Raw genomic sequence first — 15,771 nt, forward strand, 5'->3', positions numbered from 1 at the left:
ATGCTAACTAGCTCTCTTCCTAGCCAACGTTAACTAGCTTGCCTTGCTGACAGTAACTAGCTCTTCTCCTTGCTAACGTTAACTAGCTCTCCTTCCTTACGTTACCCAGCTCTCATTCTAGTTTATGTTAACTAACTCTCCTTCTTAACGTTACCAAGATCCCCTTCTAGCTAACATTAACTAGCTCTCCTTGCTAATGTCACCTAGCTCTCATTCAAGTTTATGTTAACTAGCTCTCCTTCCTAACTTCACCTAGCTCTCCTTGCTAACGTTACCTCGATCTCCTTTTAGCTAACATTAACTAGCTCTCCTTGCTAACGTCACCTAGCTCTCCTCTAGCTAACGTTAACTAGCTCTCCTGGCTAACGTTAACTGCCTCTCCTTGCTCACGTTAACTAGCTGTTTTCCTGTCGATACCCACACAATCCAGAATCAGAAAGTAGAATTGATGCAATCATACAAATATCTCGGGACAATTATTGACTCAAAATTGAGCTCTGATCCAAACTGTGAAGCTGTGTGCAAAAGGGGGCACCAGCGTTTGTACTGTCTTAGGAAACTGTCCTATTTTAACATTGACAAAACCATGATGATCATGTTTTATCGTGCTTTTATCGAGTCAATTCTGTCTTTTTCACTAATGTCATGGTTTGGTAACCTGACTTTAAAGAGCAGAAACTCTCTGAGTAAGATCATAAAGTGGTCCAGCAGACTGATTGGTGAGCCACAGCTAAACCTGGAGACCCTGTACCTCAGGCAGTTAAAGCGGTTATCCAGCTCCATATTAGATGATGACTGCCACCCTCTGCACTCAGAATTGAAGCTTCTTCCTTCGGGCTGGAGGTTACTTGTCCCAAGGAGTAGAACGAAGCGGTATAAAAACAGTTTTATCCCAGCAGCTATTGCACAAATTAACACATCATAGGAGCGTCACACAGATGCCTATTTTTTATTTATTCATTTAATTGTGAATTTTGAATGTCCATGTTTGTACTTAAAATGTTTTTAAAATATTTTGAGATTTGGTTGAGCAGGGTATACTTGTACTTTTACTAGTCCTTTTATTAGAGATGTGTCTGTTGTTTGTGTTTGTTTTTAGTGTCAGGATGGAACCCTTGTCTTTTTCTCTGCAAACAGAATCTACCTACGGGTACAAAAAAATAACCTGAACTGTGTTTTTTTCTACAATTAACAGTTTGCATTACCATTGCGAAATGTACAGTGAGTCCATTGGACTTGTAGATAGTGAGTTTACTGAATAAAGAATTAAAAAAAAGTTAATCTGGCTGGTTTGTTATCTAGAAGGCATCACTGCCAATTACCTGACTAAAATAATATTAATGCGAAGGAAACGGACACATATTCCAACTACTACGGCTTCAAAGGTAGTGAGAAATCACTTTGTGTCTTTTTTCTTCTCATCTGAACGATCTACACTTTGTTGCCAATGGTTTCCCTAAAATGAACTGGAGGATTAATGGTGGAGAATCTAGCGCATTTAACCTGTTAAGCCCCGAGCCTGTTTTCCAGGTCTCAGGCTCGAAAATGACATTCCCAGAACAAATGACCATAACTTCACTTCTAAAAGGGGTAAATTAATAATCTTTTTTCTCAAAGTAATGATAAACCTGTGAGTTGGATGTAGAATAGTCAGAATCAATATAGATTTATTTTATTTTAAAGTAAATTCAGATTGAACATAGTAAAAAAATGTAAATTATTGTGTCCGTCCAAAAAGAAAACATTACTTATAGTGAAAACCACCCTTGAATGATGGGATAGTAGACTAAAAGCTTTAGGAATCCAAACTATAACATATAATAAGTACCCTGTATCAAGATTGATGCAAAACAAGTTCAATTTGACCTTTTTAGAGAGATTTAGCAAAAAAAAAAAAACACTTCTGGGGTCATTTGGGTGGATTTGACCTATCTCTGGCCCCCCTTGGTCGATTTTGATGATTGACATCTCTTTTTAACCGTTAGAGCCAATGGAATCGAGGGGAAGTTCCACATACACACACACGTTACCAAATAAGGAGTGAGAGTGACAAGCAGCCAGAAAACAGGAAGCTGTCATACACTCTGAAAGCTATCATTAGCAGCTAATATGAAAACTCAGTTTTTGACATAAAAATGGAATTATGGATTATCAATAATTGTTTCAAAGTGACAGACACATTGGATTAACCTATTGATTAACCTTCAGCCGCGTTTTTTTTCGTTTTAATGCCATTGAACACAACCTTTGATCAGAACAACAGCAAAGGTAAGACTATTTCCCGTTTTTTGCTCCATAAAGCTACGTCGTGTGATGTCTCGGTTTGCTGCCCCTGCCGCGAGTTTTGATCACACAGTGATGATACTAATACTTCTAGAATCTGTGGAATCTCAGCTTGCTAGCTGATATCTTGTTTGTGCAGATCCGATAAGTAATAAAGTATTTCTACCGTGAGTTCTGTGCTAAGTGCGTTAGCATTTTTTCGCTCAGACGCTTCTTGTGAGAATTGTTTCGGTAAAAATGGTTAATATCGTTAGTTAGCGAGTTTCTTCCCGTTAAGTGGGTATGACACATTATTAGGTTATTAAATATTAAGCGGGGGCTGCCGGGCTTAACAGGTTAAAGCATTTTAATGATCAGAACTTTTACCCATTTATACACATTCATACATAGGCTGCCAAACAAGGAGCCATCTACCATCAACATTCACACACACTCACACACCATTGACCATTAGAAGCAATGTGGGGTTAAGTACAGTGGAGGAAATAAGTATTTGATCCCTTGCAGACTTTGTAAGTTTGCCCACTTACAAAGAAATGAACAATCTATAATTGTAATGGTAGGTTTATTTTAACAGTGAGAGTAAGAATATCAAAAAAGAAATCCAGAAATTGACATTATATAAAAGATAAAAATTGATTTGCATTTAACTGTGGGAAATAAGTATTTGATCCCCTTGCAACAAACAAGGATTCTGGCTCCCACAGACGGTTACATAAGTCCTCTTCCTTTAAAAAAGTACTCCTAATATCAACTTGTTGCCTGTATAAAAGACACCTGTCCACAGAATCAATCAATCAGATTCCAACCTCTCCACCAGGAGCCAGACTAAAGAGCTCTCTAAGGACCTCAGGGACAAGATTGTCGACCTGCACACGGCTGGGATTGGCTACAAGACCATCAGAAAGCAGCTTGGTGAGGAGGAGACCACTGTTGGTGCGACTATTCAGAAATGGAAGAAAGACAAAATGACAATCAATCGCCCTCGGTCTGGGGCCCCACACAAGATCTCACCCCGTGGGGTATTGATGATCATGAGAAAGATGAGGGATCAGCCAAGAACTACACAGGAGGAACTTGTTAATGATCTCAAGGCAGCTGGGACCACAGTCACCAAGAAAACTATTGGTAACACACTACACCATAATGGATCAAATCATGCAGCGCCACAATGTCCCCCTGCTCAAGAAGAACATGAAAGGCCCGTCTGAAGTTTGACAATGAACATCTGAATGATTCAGAGAAGGCTTGGGAGAAGGTGATGTGGTCAGATGAGACCAACATCGAGATATTTGGCATCAACTCGACACGCCGTGTTTGGAGGAAGAGAGATGCTGACTATAACTCCAAGAACACCATCCCCACCGTCAAGCATGGAGGTGGAAACATTATGCTTTGGGGGTGTTTCTCTGCTAAGGGGACAGGACGACTTCCCTGCATCGAGGAGAGGATGTACGGGGCTATGTCCCGTAAAATCTTGGCCGATAGCCTCCTTCCCTCAGCCAGGACACTGAAGATGGGTCATGGAGGGGTCTTCCAGCAGGACAATGACCCTGAACATACGGCCAAGGCAACACAGGAGTGGCTAAAGAAGAAGCACATTCAGGTGATGGAGGGGCCTAGCCAGTCTCTGGACCTTAATCCCAGAAGAATCAAGAATTGTGTTTATTTGTCAGAACATTTATCAAAATCTGGGGGATAAAGAAGAGATATCATGCTCAGTTTCAGGTTCATAATTGCATTTTGTGTCTTTACTGTGACATGTCTCCATGCTATAATGTTCAAAAAGCTCTTTATTTTTCTCATACTGCCTGTGCTGCAGCACCTCTTTTCACCCTCTGTCTGAAACCAGAGCCCAGGCTGCTCTGATTGGTTAGCTGGTCTGCTCTGTTGTGAGTAGTCAACTACTTAAAATTCTGTTGGAAATGTCCCGTCCCATAGCGTATCACGTACTTCTGCTGTCGTAATGTGTTGGAGCGCTAGCCAATAGAGGAGCATGTGTTACGTAAGGGATAATGTGCAGCGAGGCTGTCATTATGGGTAAAAGAACAGACGATCAGATCAAGTCGCTGTACATTATCCCGCTTATTACAAGGCCACATTCTCAACAAAGTAACGACATGACTCCCAATATTAAAGGTGGGGTAGGTAATTTTGGAGAAACCAGCTTGAGTGCGCTAGAATTTGAAAATACACAGCCGGAAGAAATCTGCTACTTCCTTATAGAGCCCCTCCTCCAACACACACGAACGCGCACATGACCAATGAGGGCACAAGATAAGTTTGTGCACAGATGGAAGGCTGACAGGCAGGGAGGCCATCCAGTTATTTTAGCCGGGCCAGCTAAAATGATTGGTCGTGCTTTTTACAGTACTACGGCTTCCACAGATGAAATTTCTTTATGGATTTTTTGTCAAAGCACTTCAGATATTCATTGCTATCAGGATGTTAAGAGCATTCCATGGAATATAACAAAAAGTGTATCTCGAGCCCGTTTCTCAAACGTACCTACCCCACCTTTAATTGAAATGCTTTTATTGATTTAAAAAATAGTAGTATTGATTTAGAATGACATGCATCCGCTAAGAAAAATAGTCCGTTGTTACAGTTTGAACTACGTAGCAACGGCAGGAAATGCTTCGATAGCATTTTTGAGGAGCTTTTTGATTACAGATTTGAAAACATTGTTGCTTGCTTTAAAAGTAGCACAATTATTTATGTCAAACCTTGGAAAGTATCTAGATATCCCTGACCTAATGCCAAAGCAACTGGCAACTGAATATGTTTTGCCGTTTGATGTCTATGTCTGGACCGTTGCGTAAAAAGGACCGCAGCTCCGTGTTGAGGGTTTCTGCCCCGTTACTTCTCCGCTGTTTTCTTGTCCCTCTTGTCTTACTTCTCCGCTGTTTTCTTGTCCCTCTTGTCTTACTTCTCCGCTGTTTTCTTGTCCCTCTTGTATTTTTATTTTCTTCGCTGGGGACTCATCAGCCACTAACCATTCATCCAAATTACTGTGCTCTCCAAATATATGAAAGGTCCCATGTCATGCTTTTCCGGTTATTACCCGTCCCCTTGTGTGTTATGAAGATTTTTATGCATGTAAACGGTCTGCAAAGTCACAAACCCTCAAAGTACACCCTGTAGCAGAGGTGGGACCAAGTCATTGTTTTACAAGTCCGAGTCAAGTCTCAAGTCTTTGCGCTCAAGTCCGAGTCAAGTCTCAAGTCTTTGCGCTCAAGTCCAAGTCAAGTCTCAAGTCAGGATGGGAAAGTTCAAGTCAAGTCCAAGTCCTAAACTTTGACAAAACGAGTCTTAAACAAGTCCTTATGTGCTTTTCAACAAATGTAATGACATCGATCAACAGAATAATAATCAAACTGCTCTTTATTAGTCACATTAATAATTTAATAATCAATTTTCTCTCTGCTGGTAAAGTAACGTGTTTGTCTTCTATTGTAAGAGGGATCAGTAAGGTAAGGCTACCGTGACGGTTTGATTCAGAAGGAGTTTAATGTATAAGATCCCTGATGTTAGGGTAACCAGAATTTTTATTTCCACTGTGTACAACATGCTATAAGGGACCCACAATCTATCTTTATGCAAGGGATAATGTGCAGCGAGGCGTCTCTATGGGGAAAAGAACACCTGAATCTAGATCCCTCTGCAGGTGGTACTTTAAGTATATTTTGATGATAATACTTTTGTACTTTTACTTGTAACATTTTGAATGCAGGATATTTTATTGTAACAGAGTATTCCTACACTCTGGTACTTTTACTCAAGTACAAGATCTGAACTTCTCCCACATCTGACAATAAATCAGATTGGTTACCAAAAGAAAACCCTGCTCTGAAGGTTATTTTCATTTTACAAATCCTGCACTCAGCTTTGCTTTCTCCAATATCATTGACATGCAGCCAGATGCTGCTTCTTTTTTCGGTTTTCGCACATTTCTTGACTTTTCCCAACGCGCTTGCATTTAAATCCGGCTCCCCTTCTCCCCGTCGCTCTGTGTAGCTGGCCTGTACCACTACACCTGCTGTCTTTGGAGCGTCTGCCCCCCACCCTTCTTTCACATAATGGTATGATCCTAGTGTGTCCTCGCATATGATTGGCCGCATGGTGGCTCAGAAAATAAAGTCCCGCCCCTGCCTGCATGGATTCTCAGCAAGAGTTGCAGCGGCTGAAGATTCTGCTCTCCCCGACGGGAGTCTGCTCTTCAAGCGGCATCTCGCGATCGGCGTGTTGGAGACCCCTGAATTAAATTATCAAGTCACCTCAAGTCAGAAGGCTCAAGTCCAAGTCAAGTCCCGAGTCATTGGTGTTCAAGTCCAAGTCGAGTCGCAAGTGTTTTGTGATTTTGTCAAGTCGAGTCCAAAGTCATCAAATTGGTGACTCGAGTCTGACTCGAGTCCAAGTCATGTGACTCGAGTCCACACCTCTGCCCTGTAGCGAGTAAAACTCTAACACATAAAATACCTGTCTATGCTGCCCCAGAACGCCTCGTTGGAGATTTCTCTTTTTCCATTGTTTTCTTCCTGGGTACAGTGACGGGCCCATACCCAAATGGACCCATTGGTCCAAATGGACCAATCCGCGGACTTCCTCACACACACATACTCAATCTTTTCTCAGCTGCAGCTCCGCCGATTTCTCCTCCCTGAGACGGCGGGACACGGCGAGGCTGTGAGTCGGTGTGTGAACACACACACAAACTCCCAGCCAAGCTGCGGGTGTGTGTGTGTGTTCGGGCTGTGTCTCGCTGTCTCGTAGACGGCCACTGGGCTCACAGGGAGGGGGGGGGCAGGAGCTCCAACAAGCCGTTTAGGACAGAGAGTGAATACACATACTATACAGAGATGCTGTATGAGAAACCAATGTGATTTTGGAAAATTGCACAGTATACATCTATTTTAGTATACTTCAACAATGGAATTATGATCAGTAGAAATGGCCATGACATGGGACCTTTAAAATTAATATTAAAATCCTCCATGTTGCACTCAGACGGTAGACAACGGAAAACTAAAGACAAGCAAACAGTTTTCGGCCAAACTATACAGTTAAATCGACCGGACTTCTTTCTGCAGATGTGAGCGTCCTTAACAACGGTCAATAAGTCCTTGACAGCGGTCTGTACTACTGGATTAACAACGTGTCACGTGTTCTGAATTGACCAATCAGAATTGAGTATTCAACTAAGCCATGTAATAAATAGTGATGTCACTAGGACAGGCAGAGGGGGAGTGTGTGGGAGAGAAACTCCCTCTTGAGGGAACTTTGGGATTTTAGCCTTTGCAGACCATTTACATGCACAAAAACCTATAGAACACACCACAGGAAAGAGAAAACCAAAAAGCATGCACTAATTTATATCCCTGGGATGAACTGTCAAGATTCACATAGAATAAAATCGGAGGGATGAAACCCTCTTTAATTGTCACACATGCAGAGCACACAGCACACACAGTGACATTTGGCCTCTGCATTTAACCCATCCTAGTACCAGGAGTCTAGTACTAGGAGCAGTGGGCAGCTATTGTACAGTGCCCGGGGAGCAATGGGAGTGAGGGGGAAGGGGGTGTCCGGTGCCTTGCTCCACGGCAAGGCAGGAGGTGAACTTGGACCTCTCCAAGTAGCAGTCCACACTCAATATTTAGATCTGGTCGGGGACTTGAACCGGCGACCCTACGGCTCACAGTCCAAGCCCCTGCTGACTGGATTCATGTATTCTCTCCGAAATTATAGCAGTTTAACATAACACTTGTGTCAAGCCTCCCTACACAGAACCTGATGGAGCTCCAGCTAATCCCCTCCCCCACTGCCAACAACTACATGCAGAAAGATGGGTTTATGGACTTGTCACCACAGGGCAATTATGAGAAATTACTGTAAAACCATAATTTTAGTTCACCGATCTATTCTAAGGTCCAATCTCCGACATTGCAGGAATCACACCTTAAAAAGGGGCACTTATCACTGCATGATAAGCAAGCCACACAACAGAGATCCAACAGACAGAGTGCCGGCTTGTATGCCTGTGAGAAGAGATTACATAACTGTCTTACATACATGTCCTTTTTCTTTTTCTTGGTTCTGTGGTGAGATTTTCTACAGATAGTATTCTTCAGACGACACTTGAAAATAAACTCTCAGCCCACCACTACGCCAACGCTTCGCACTAATTGTGTTCTATTCCGTGATGGACGTATGAGTGTGTGCACATTTTACAAGTCCTTTAAATATACCTTGAACAAGAACATGATTAAGCAGTAAAATAATAAATACAAAGACATACTCCAGCAGCGTAGTCCAGTGGACGGAGCCAGGAATGGTTCCAGTGTTGAAATGTGTGTTCGTCTTCGCGCTACACTGACTCAGCCCATCAATGAACTAGCAGCAGACAGGAATCTCATTTGCCCGGAGACAATTCCAGCATGGCAGATGTGCTCTCAGTACTCAATTTGTCTTTGTCATTTGGTGATCACACACACTAACACAAAATAATACAGCTGTTTATGAGAAACAATAGCGATGAAACCTTGTTAATCCACCTTCTGCTGTCTCAGCTCTTTAAGCACATATCTCAACCATCTAGTGAAGACTGAAATATGACATTACGACAATATTTAGCTTTGTTCCCAACATAAATGATCCCAAATGTAATCCCACCTAACAGACTCACAGTTTTAAAAAACTACACGTCATACAATCTCACAGGCCAATAATGTGATGTGACATTTAATAATATTTATTGTTTTATGAAAGATTGCAGCTAAAGTTCTGTTCATTTGTGTAGTTAAACCTTACCCTGTTTAGATTTTCCAACCCAAACCCCATACATAAAATCTGCCTCCTGCATTGATTCAAGTGAACCTAAACTGAAGACATTTGGATGCATTTTCTGGAGCTCTCTCTTTAGATCAGGGGTGGGGAACCTCCGGCCTCGGGGCCGTATACGGACCGCGAGACCATTTGGTACAGCCTTCGAGGTAATTTATAAACACACGCAAAAAAGAAAAAAATGCGGAAATCTAGACCATAAAATAATTAAACAAGCGAGTGCCTGTTTTTCCTGGCCAAGGTCAGGGTCCTTGAACACAATACGAGCCTAACGTGTCATCACGTGGTATATGTCTCGTCTGACAGGGGTGTAGTTCTGACGGAGAGCACCAGAACGCCGCTCCGGCACTTACGGTACCCATAAGGAGCCGTACACATGCCGCAGTTTTTGCGTGGCTGTGTCTTTAGTTGAAAGCCCAGTGGCGATCTGTTCATCTGTCATACTGATCATACAGTCAATAACTTTGTTGTTATTAGCATCTGGTTAGCTAGCTCTGCTAACGAATATAAGAAGCTTTTTCTACAACCAGTGAGGTAAAGGCACATCTTTATTTGATCATTATAGTTATAACAAAATAAGAGAATAAAGTAAACAGGTATAAAATACTATATGACAGTAAAACAAAGTTGTTATTAATAAACAAGAATACAGTTTAAAAGGAGAGTGATTTGTAAAATATCCATAAAGAAAAATAAATCTGTTTACAGTTCTGTTTCATATGGGTGTTGAGAGATGTATCCATAGATCTCTCCATGTTGCTCTCAAAGTGCACCAGATTGATGCTTTTAACTTCAACATTTTAAAAAAACCTTCCCGGGGGAGCATGCCCCCCGGACCCCCCTAGAGGAGGTTAGGTCCCCCCCCCCACTTAAATCATGTTCACATAGATAGGAAACTAAATACATTTGCACACATCTTGTGTGCACGTGCATGCATGAGTCATGGTAAGATATCTGGATTAAGAGGTTGCTTTTTCTTTGCACAGCATGAAAGAAAGGCGAAATGAATGGGCTGTGATTTTAGTTTTTTTAAGCAGAGGTCAATAATTTGTACGGCCCTCTGAGGATGTTGAAAAAACCCCTGCTTTAGATGGACTATTTTTTTTTGCACTCATCAAGCTTCAAAAGGACACTTTTGCCCCTTTCACACCAACACGTTTTCAGCGCCGGCTCGGAGCTAGAGCCTGAAAAGTACCGTTTTTTCCTGTTCACACCGCAGCGGCGCCGCTTCTTAGCTCCGGAATCCGGTTCACTTCCAGCTCCAAAAAATTGTCGGTCTAGAAGCAAGAGCTTCGGAGCTAAGAGGCGGCGTCGCTTACGTCTCTCTTACGTCGAGGCGTGCAGGAAACTAAACCCACCTCCCCTGAACATGGGTCGACTGAAGAGTCTCGTCATGCCTGCCTACAAGCAGTAGCGCTGAGCAAAGTGATTAGAAGGCAACCACACACTTATATAAAAAAAAAACACTTTATAAAGTCAGGCAACACTAACCAGGCTTCGTGTGATTCTGTTTATTTGTACCTTACTTTGACCATCCGTTCGCTGTTATTGATCATTGTGGAGAGCAGGCAGACGTTTTGTTTTTTATTATAGCAGCTATCGGATGGAATCAATACATGGGCTGCACAGGTTGTCATGTCCGACTATCACAAGTAGAATCATAATGAAAAATACGCCGGTAAAATGTGCCTGTAGAAAACGGCTTAGCAAGTAGTCAGTTTAGCTTCGGTTGCTATGCTAACATCACCCATGTTATACCAGAGAAACTTTCATAACAGCGTCAATTCAGACTGACACACATTCACTTAAGGGGAACTGGGGATATGTATCAGCTGCTTGTGTGACAGTCAGACAGTGAATACTTTAGAGCCGTGTGAGCTAACCCGGAGCTAACGGGAGAATAAACTCCCGTGGAAGAGCAGCCAGCACTGCAGCGGTCGGTAAATGCCGCTGAAACACATTAATAAACAATGAACCACGGCACTCTGGAGAAAAGTATAAGGTTGGAGAAGTCGTTATTTAATTTAATCTGGCTTCGTATGATTAAAAGCAACACGATCATCGACCCGACGCAGTCCCCCCCCGTTGTTGTTGTTGTGAGCTCCGTTGGGGAGAAAATCAGCGATATAAACGGTGACGTCATGACGCAGCAGCGGCAGCTCTGGGCGGTGTGAACAGAGCGGGAGCAGAAAAGGGAAACCGGAGCTGAACCAGAAAAGCTCTAGCTAGGAGCTAGAAAGGGAAAAGCGCTGGTGTGAAAGCCGCATTTGAGTCCATTTAACAAAATTGGAGCCCACACAGGAATTTAAGGTGTTTACCAGAGACAGGATGGTGCAGCATACTGTCTGCTCAGCTCACACATACAGTAGGGACACCATCAACACACACACCATTCACACCATAGCACTTCTTCAATTTCTTGAAATCTTGTGCTTTTAAAACCTAATAACTGTTTTATTTGGAACTTTACTCTGATTTCTTTGATTTCTCGTTACCTTTTTTTTTTTTTTTTAAAGATTATACGGTTCTTTTTATTTTATGATTTCTTTCTTGATTTAGATCATGTCCAACAGTGGCCCTCCAAATGTCCCCTGGTTCAATGTTCCTAGAATAATTGCTGTAATCCATCCACACACATAGATAGAGGGCCGTTCTAATTAAGTTAAAGAAGGACAGAGAAAGGGATAGAAGGGGGAGTCAAGAGGGGGAATATGACTGTGCCCCAATCGGGCCAATGTCTCAGTCTCATAATTAATGAGTACAGAACGTGAAGCGTATTACAGTGAGGATAAGTCAGGCTCTACAGGACATCTGTGTCATAGAGATGCCAATCACAGTCAAAGTAGTATGAGAAATAATTTTCCCGTAATTAATGGCACTCTAATTAGATTGGCAATACCAATCTAATTAGAGTGTCACTAAAGTGCAACAGTACCCTTGACGCTTAGGGAAAGAACAGCAGTAACTGCGTATTAGAGGCACAACTCTCTGGCTACTACACTAATCTCGACCCAATTAAACTCTGATTTAATCTGTGATATGATGACATAGGTCAGAACAATGGCAGCGGAACCATTATAGCTGAACCATTATAGAAATGCACAATGCATTTAATTACACATCCCTAATGGAATGTCAGCATTGTCATGAGATATCTATTATGCCCCTTTCACACCAACGCGTTTTCAGCGCCGGCTCGGAGCTAGAGCCTGAAAAGTACCGGTTTTTCCTGTTCACACCGCAGCGGCGCCGCCTCTTAGCTCCGGAATCCGGTTCACTTCCAGCTCCAAAAAATTGTCGGTCTAGAAGCAAGAGCTTCGGAGCTAAGAGGCGGTGTCGCTTACGTCTCTCTTACGTCGAGGCGTGCAGGAAACTAAACCCACCTCCCCTGAACATGCAGCCCATGTATTGATTCCATCCGATAGCTGCTATAATAAAAAACAAAACGTCTGCCTGCTCTCCACAATGATCAATAACAGCGAACGGATGGCCAAAGTAAGGTACAAATAAAGTGTGTGGTTGCCTTCTAGTCACTTTGCTCAGCGCTACTGCTTGTAGGCAGGCATGACGAGACTCTTCAGTCGACCCACATGTCCGACTATCACAAGTAGAATCATAATGAAAAATACGCCGGTAAAAAGTGCCTGTAGAAAACGGCTTAGCAAGTAGTCAGTTTAGCTTCGGTTGCTATGCTAACATCAACCATGTTATACCAGAGAAACTTTCATAACAGCGTTGTGATGCCAAACAGCGTCAATTCAGACTGACACACATTCACTTAAGGGGAACTGGGGATATGTATCAGCTGCTTGTGTGACAGTCAGACAGTGAATACTTTAGAGCCGTGTGAGCTAACCCGGAGCTAACGGGAGAATAAACTCCCGTGGAAGAGCAGCCAGCACTGCAGCGGTCGGTAAATGCCGCTGAAATACATTAATAAACAATGAACCACGGCACTCTGGAGAAAAGTATAAGGTTGGAGAAGTCGTTATTTAATTTAATCTGGCTTCGTATGATTAAAAGCAACATGATCATCGACCCGACGCAGTCCCCCGTTGTTGTTGTTGTGAGCTCCGTTGGGGAGAAAATCAGCGATGTAAACGGTGACGTCATGACGCAGCAGCGGCAGCTGGGCGGTGTGAACAGAGCGGGAGCTGAAAAGGGAAACCGGAGCTGAACCAGAAAAGCTCTAGCTAGGAGCTAGAAAGGGAAAAGCGCTGGTGTGAAAGCCGCATTAGAGACAGAGCTTAACCCTCCAGTCGTGTCCATTTCTTTCTTCTTACTTTGGTGTGCACCGTCAAATTTGACCAGTCTAACTGCTCTTTCATTAACACAAAAAAAACCCAGTAATCATCAGGGGTAGACATTAAGGGTCGGTGGAATTGTATTATCACTGGCCCCACCATTGTAACCACTGGCCCAGAGCATTCGTCCAAAAAAATCGACTAATAATGAAGAAAATGAACACATTTGTTGCAGTAGTAATGTATGCACACAGGGCCGTATCCAGGATTTGCTAAATACCGAGGTCCAAACATGATAAGGGGGTTCGGGGGTATACCCCCCCGAGATCTTTGGGATTTTCATGATCTAGTTAGGTGCTTTTTAAGTCCTGTGGGGGGTCACAAATTGGATAATATATTGATTTCAAACCATGTCAGTGGGCTGCAGCATACATTATTTTTGAAAGTGTAATGCATAAGAATCAGTTGATTGTTACTATGAATGATCTGGACATGCAGAAGAGGCTAAAATGATCACACAACATTGTCAACATTCATTTTCCATGTCTCTCTTTTCCATAACCTGCACCCTCTCTTCCATCTTCTTTAGTCTCTCTGTCTTCTTCCTGTTCATTACTCTCTCTGTCCTCTACTCTTTCTCGTTGTTCAATCTCCCCCTCGTTGTTCACTTTTTGCTCCTTCTCACTTCTCGCTCCTGCCAGTGAATTAAAAGCAACTCAGCAATTTAGTTCATTTCACTTGTTTGTTTGCTTATTTTTTTTATTTAAATCTGTTTTGTTTGATTTTCAAAAGAGAACAAAGATGTAAGCAAATTGTGTTTTATACAATTGTATGTTATTATGACATCATAACTGCAATAGATATATGTTGTTTTAAAATTATGCCTATTGTCTATAGTGTAAATGAAGACTATTGTTATAGATAAATAGATAGATGGATAGACAGATAGGTAGATAAATAAATAAATAAATAGATAGATAGATAGGTAGGTAGGTAGATAGATAGATAGATAGATAGATAGATGGGGTTATTAAGCCTACATTCTTTTTGTGTGACTGTACCTGCAGTTCCTCCCTGACTTCCATCACTTTCTCTCTCTCTCTCTCTCTCTCTGCCTGTCCTGTCTCTTCCAAAGCTGAGCTTCGACTGAAGTAGTCTTTTCATTATATCTGAGTCAGTGTAAAAAGAAAACAATACAATGTTATATCTTCAATGTTTTACTCAAATTGAAATGAAAGAAAAGCATTACAAGGTTTGTTAAAAGGTAATCCTTCTGACATTGGATGAATGTAATTAACTTTAGCTCTCTAGCTAGTTTATTCACGCAATTTAAACCAAAGTATAGCCTATAGCTGCAATATGAGTTAGTGTGCATGTTGTCGGACGTCCACTGACTAACGTAGAGCGTTCACACAGGATCTGCTGGTCATATGATGTCCTGTGAGGAACAGAAACACAAGCAGCCCACTGGACTCAGATCTCTAGATACCTCATCACTCCTCTGCTGCTCCGATACAAGTCCGGGCTGCGGTGGTTTGTTTATGGTTGATACATGTCGTCTTCTTCTGTTTGCTTTAATCGAGGCTACGTAGTTATGCAGCGCCCCCATCGGCAGTAAATGGAAGTTCTACAAAATACCCCGTTTAGTGCAATTATTTCACAAGTTTTGTTATATACACAGCTCGGAAAAAATTACCGAGGTCCGGACCTCGGTGACCTCAATGGTGGATACGGCCCTGTATGCACAAACTACAATACTACTTGTACTACAACATTTGAATCATCAGTTCTTCCTCATTTTCCTCAATTGTTCATATTTGGTTTATTAAAATAATTATATTGTGGTCATTGTTAAAAAATGTCTGCTATTATGAGTATTATTATTAGTATAATGCGCTTTCTGCCTTCCTGTCATTAGGAGTTAGAAATGTAATGGCTATGTAATAGATTAGATTAAACTGCTGGGACATTTCCCTATAGCGAATATACCTTTTATATGTTCTACTCAGGGGCGTCGCCTGGACCTGAAAACATTCGGGGCTTAGCCCACAGTGGCGGTGGCACTACAGTGGCATTTTTTACTGCAACACTCCCCACACGCACACACACAATACACCCGCGACTGTTACAATGAAGGCTCGATAATCAGCTCATGGCATATAGGCAGGGGTAAAGTGGTATTTTTTATGAGTGGGGGGCTCACCTCCTCTAGGGGGGTCCGGGGACATGCTCCCCCGGGAAGATTTTTTTTTAAATATTGAAGTTAAATGCATCAATCTGGTGCACTTTGAGAGCAAAATGAAGAGATCTATGGATACCTCTCTCAACACCCATATGAAGCAGAACTGTAAACAGATGTACTTTTTCTTTTTGGATATTTTACTAATCACTCCCCTTTTAA

At 42.1% G+C, this 15,771-nt stretch overlaps 1 protein-coding gene across 1 annotated transcript in view; it reads right to left on the reverse strand.

Annotated features, from left to right (window-relative positions):
• Positions 1-15,771, reverse strand: part of LOC117483691 (neurotensin receptor type 1-like) — a 62,072-nt gene that overhangs the window by 16,645 nt on the left and 29,656 nt on the right.

Source organism: Trematomus bernacchii, unplaced genomic scaffold (genome assembly GCF_902827165.1).
Source record: "Trematomus bernacchii unplaced genomic scaffold, fTreBer1.1, whole genome shotgun sequence".
Classification (NCBI taxonomy): Eukaryota; Metazoa; Chordata; class Actinopteri; order Perciformes; family Nototheniidae; genus Trematomus; species Trematomus bernacchii.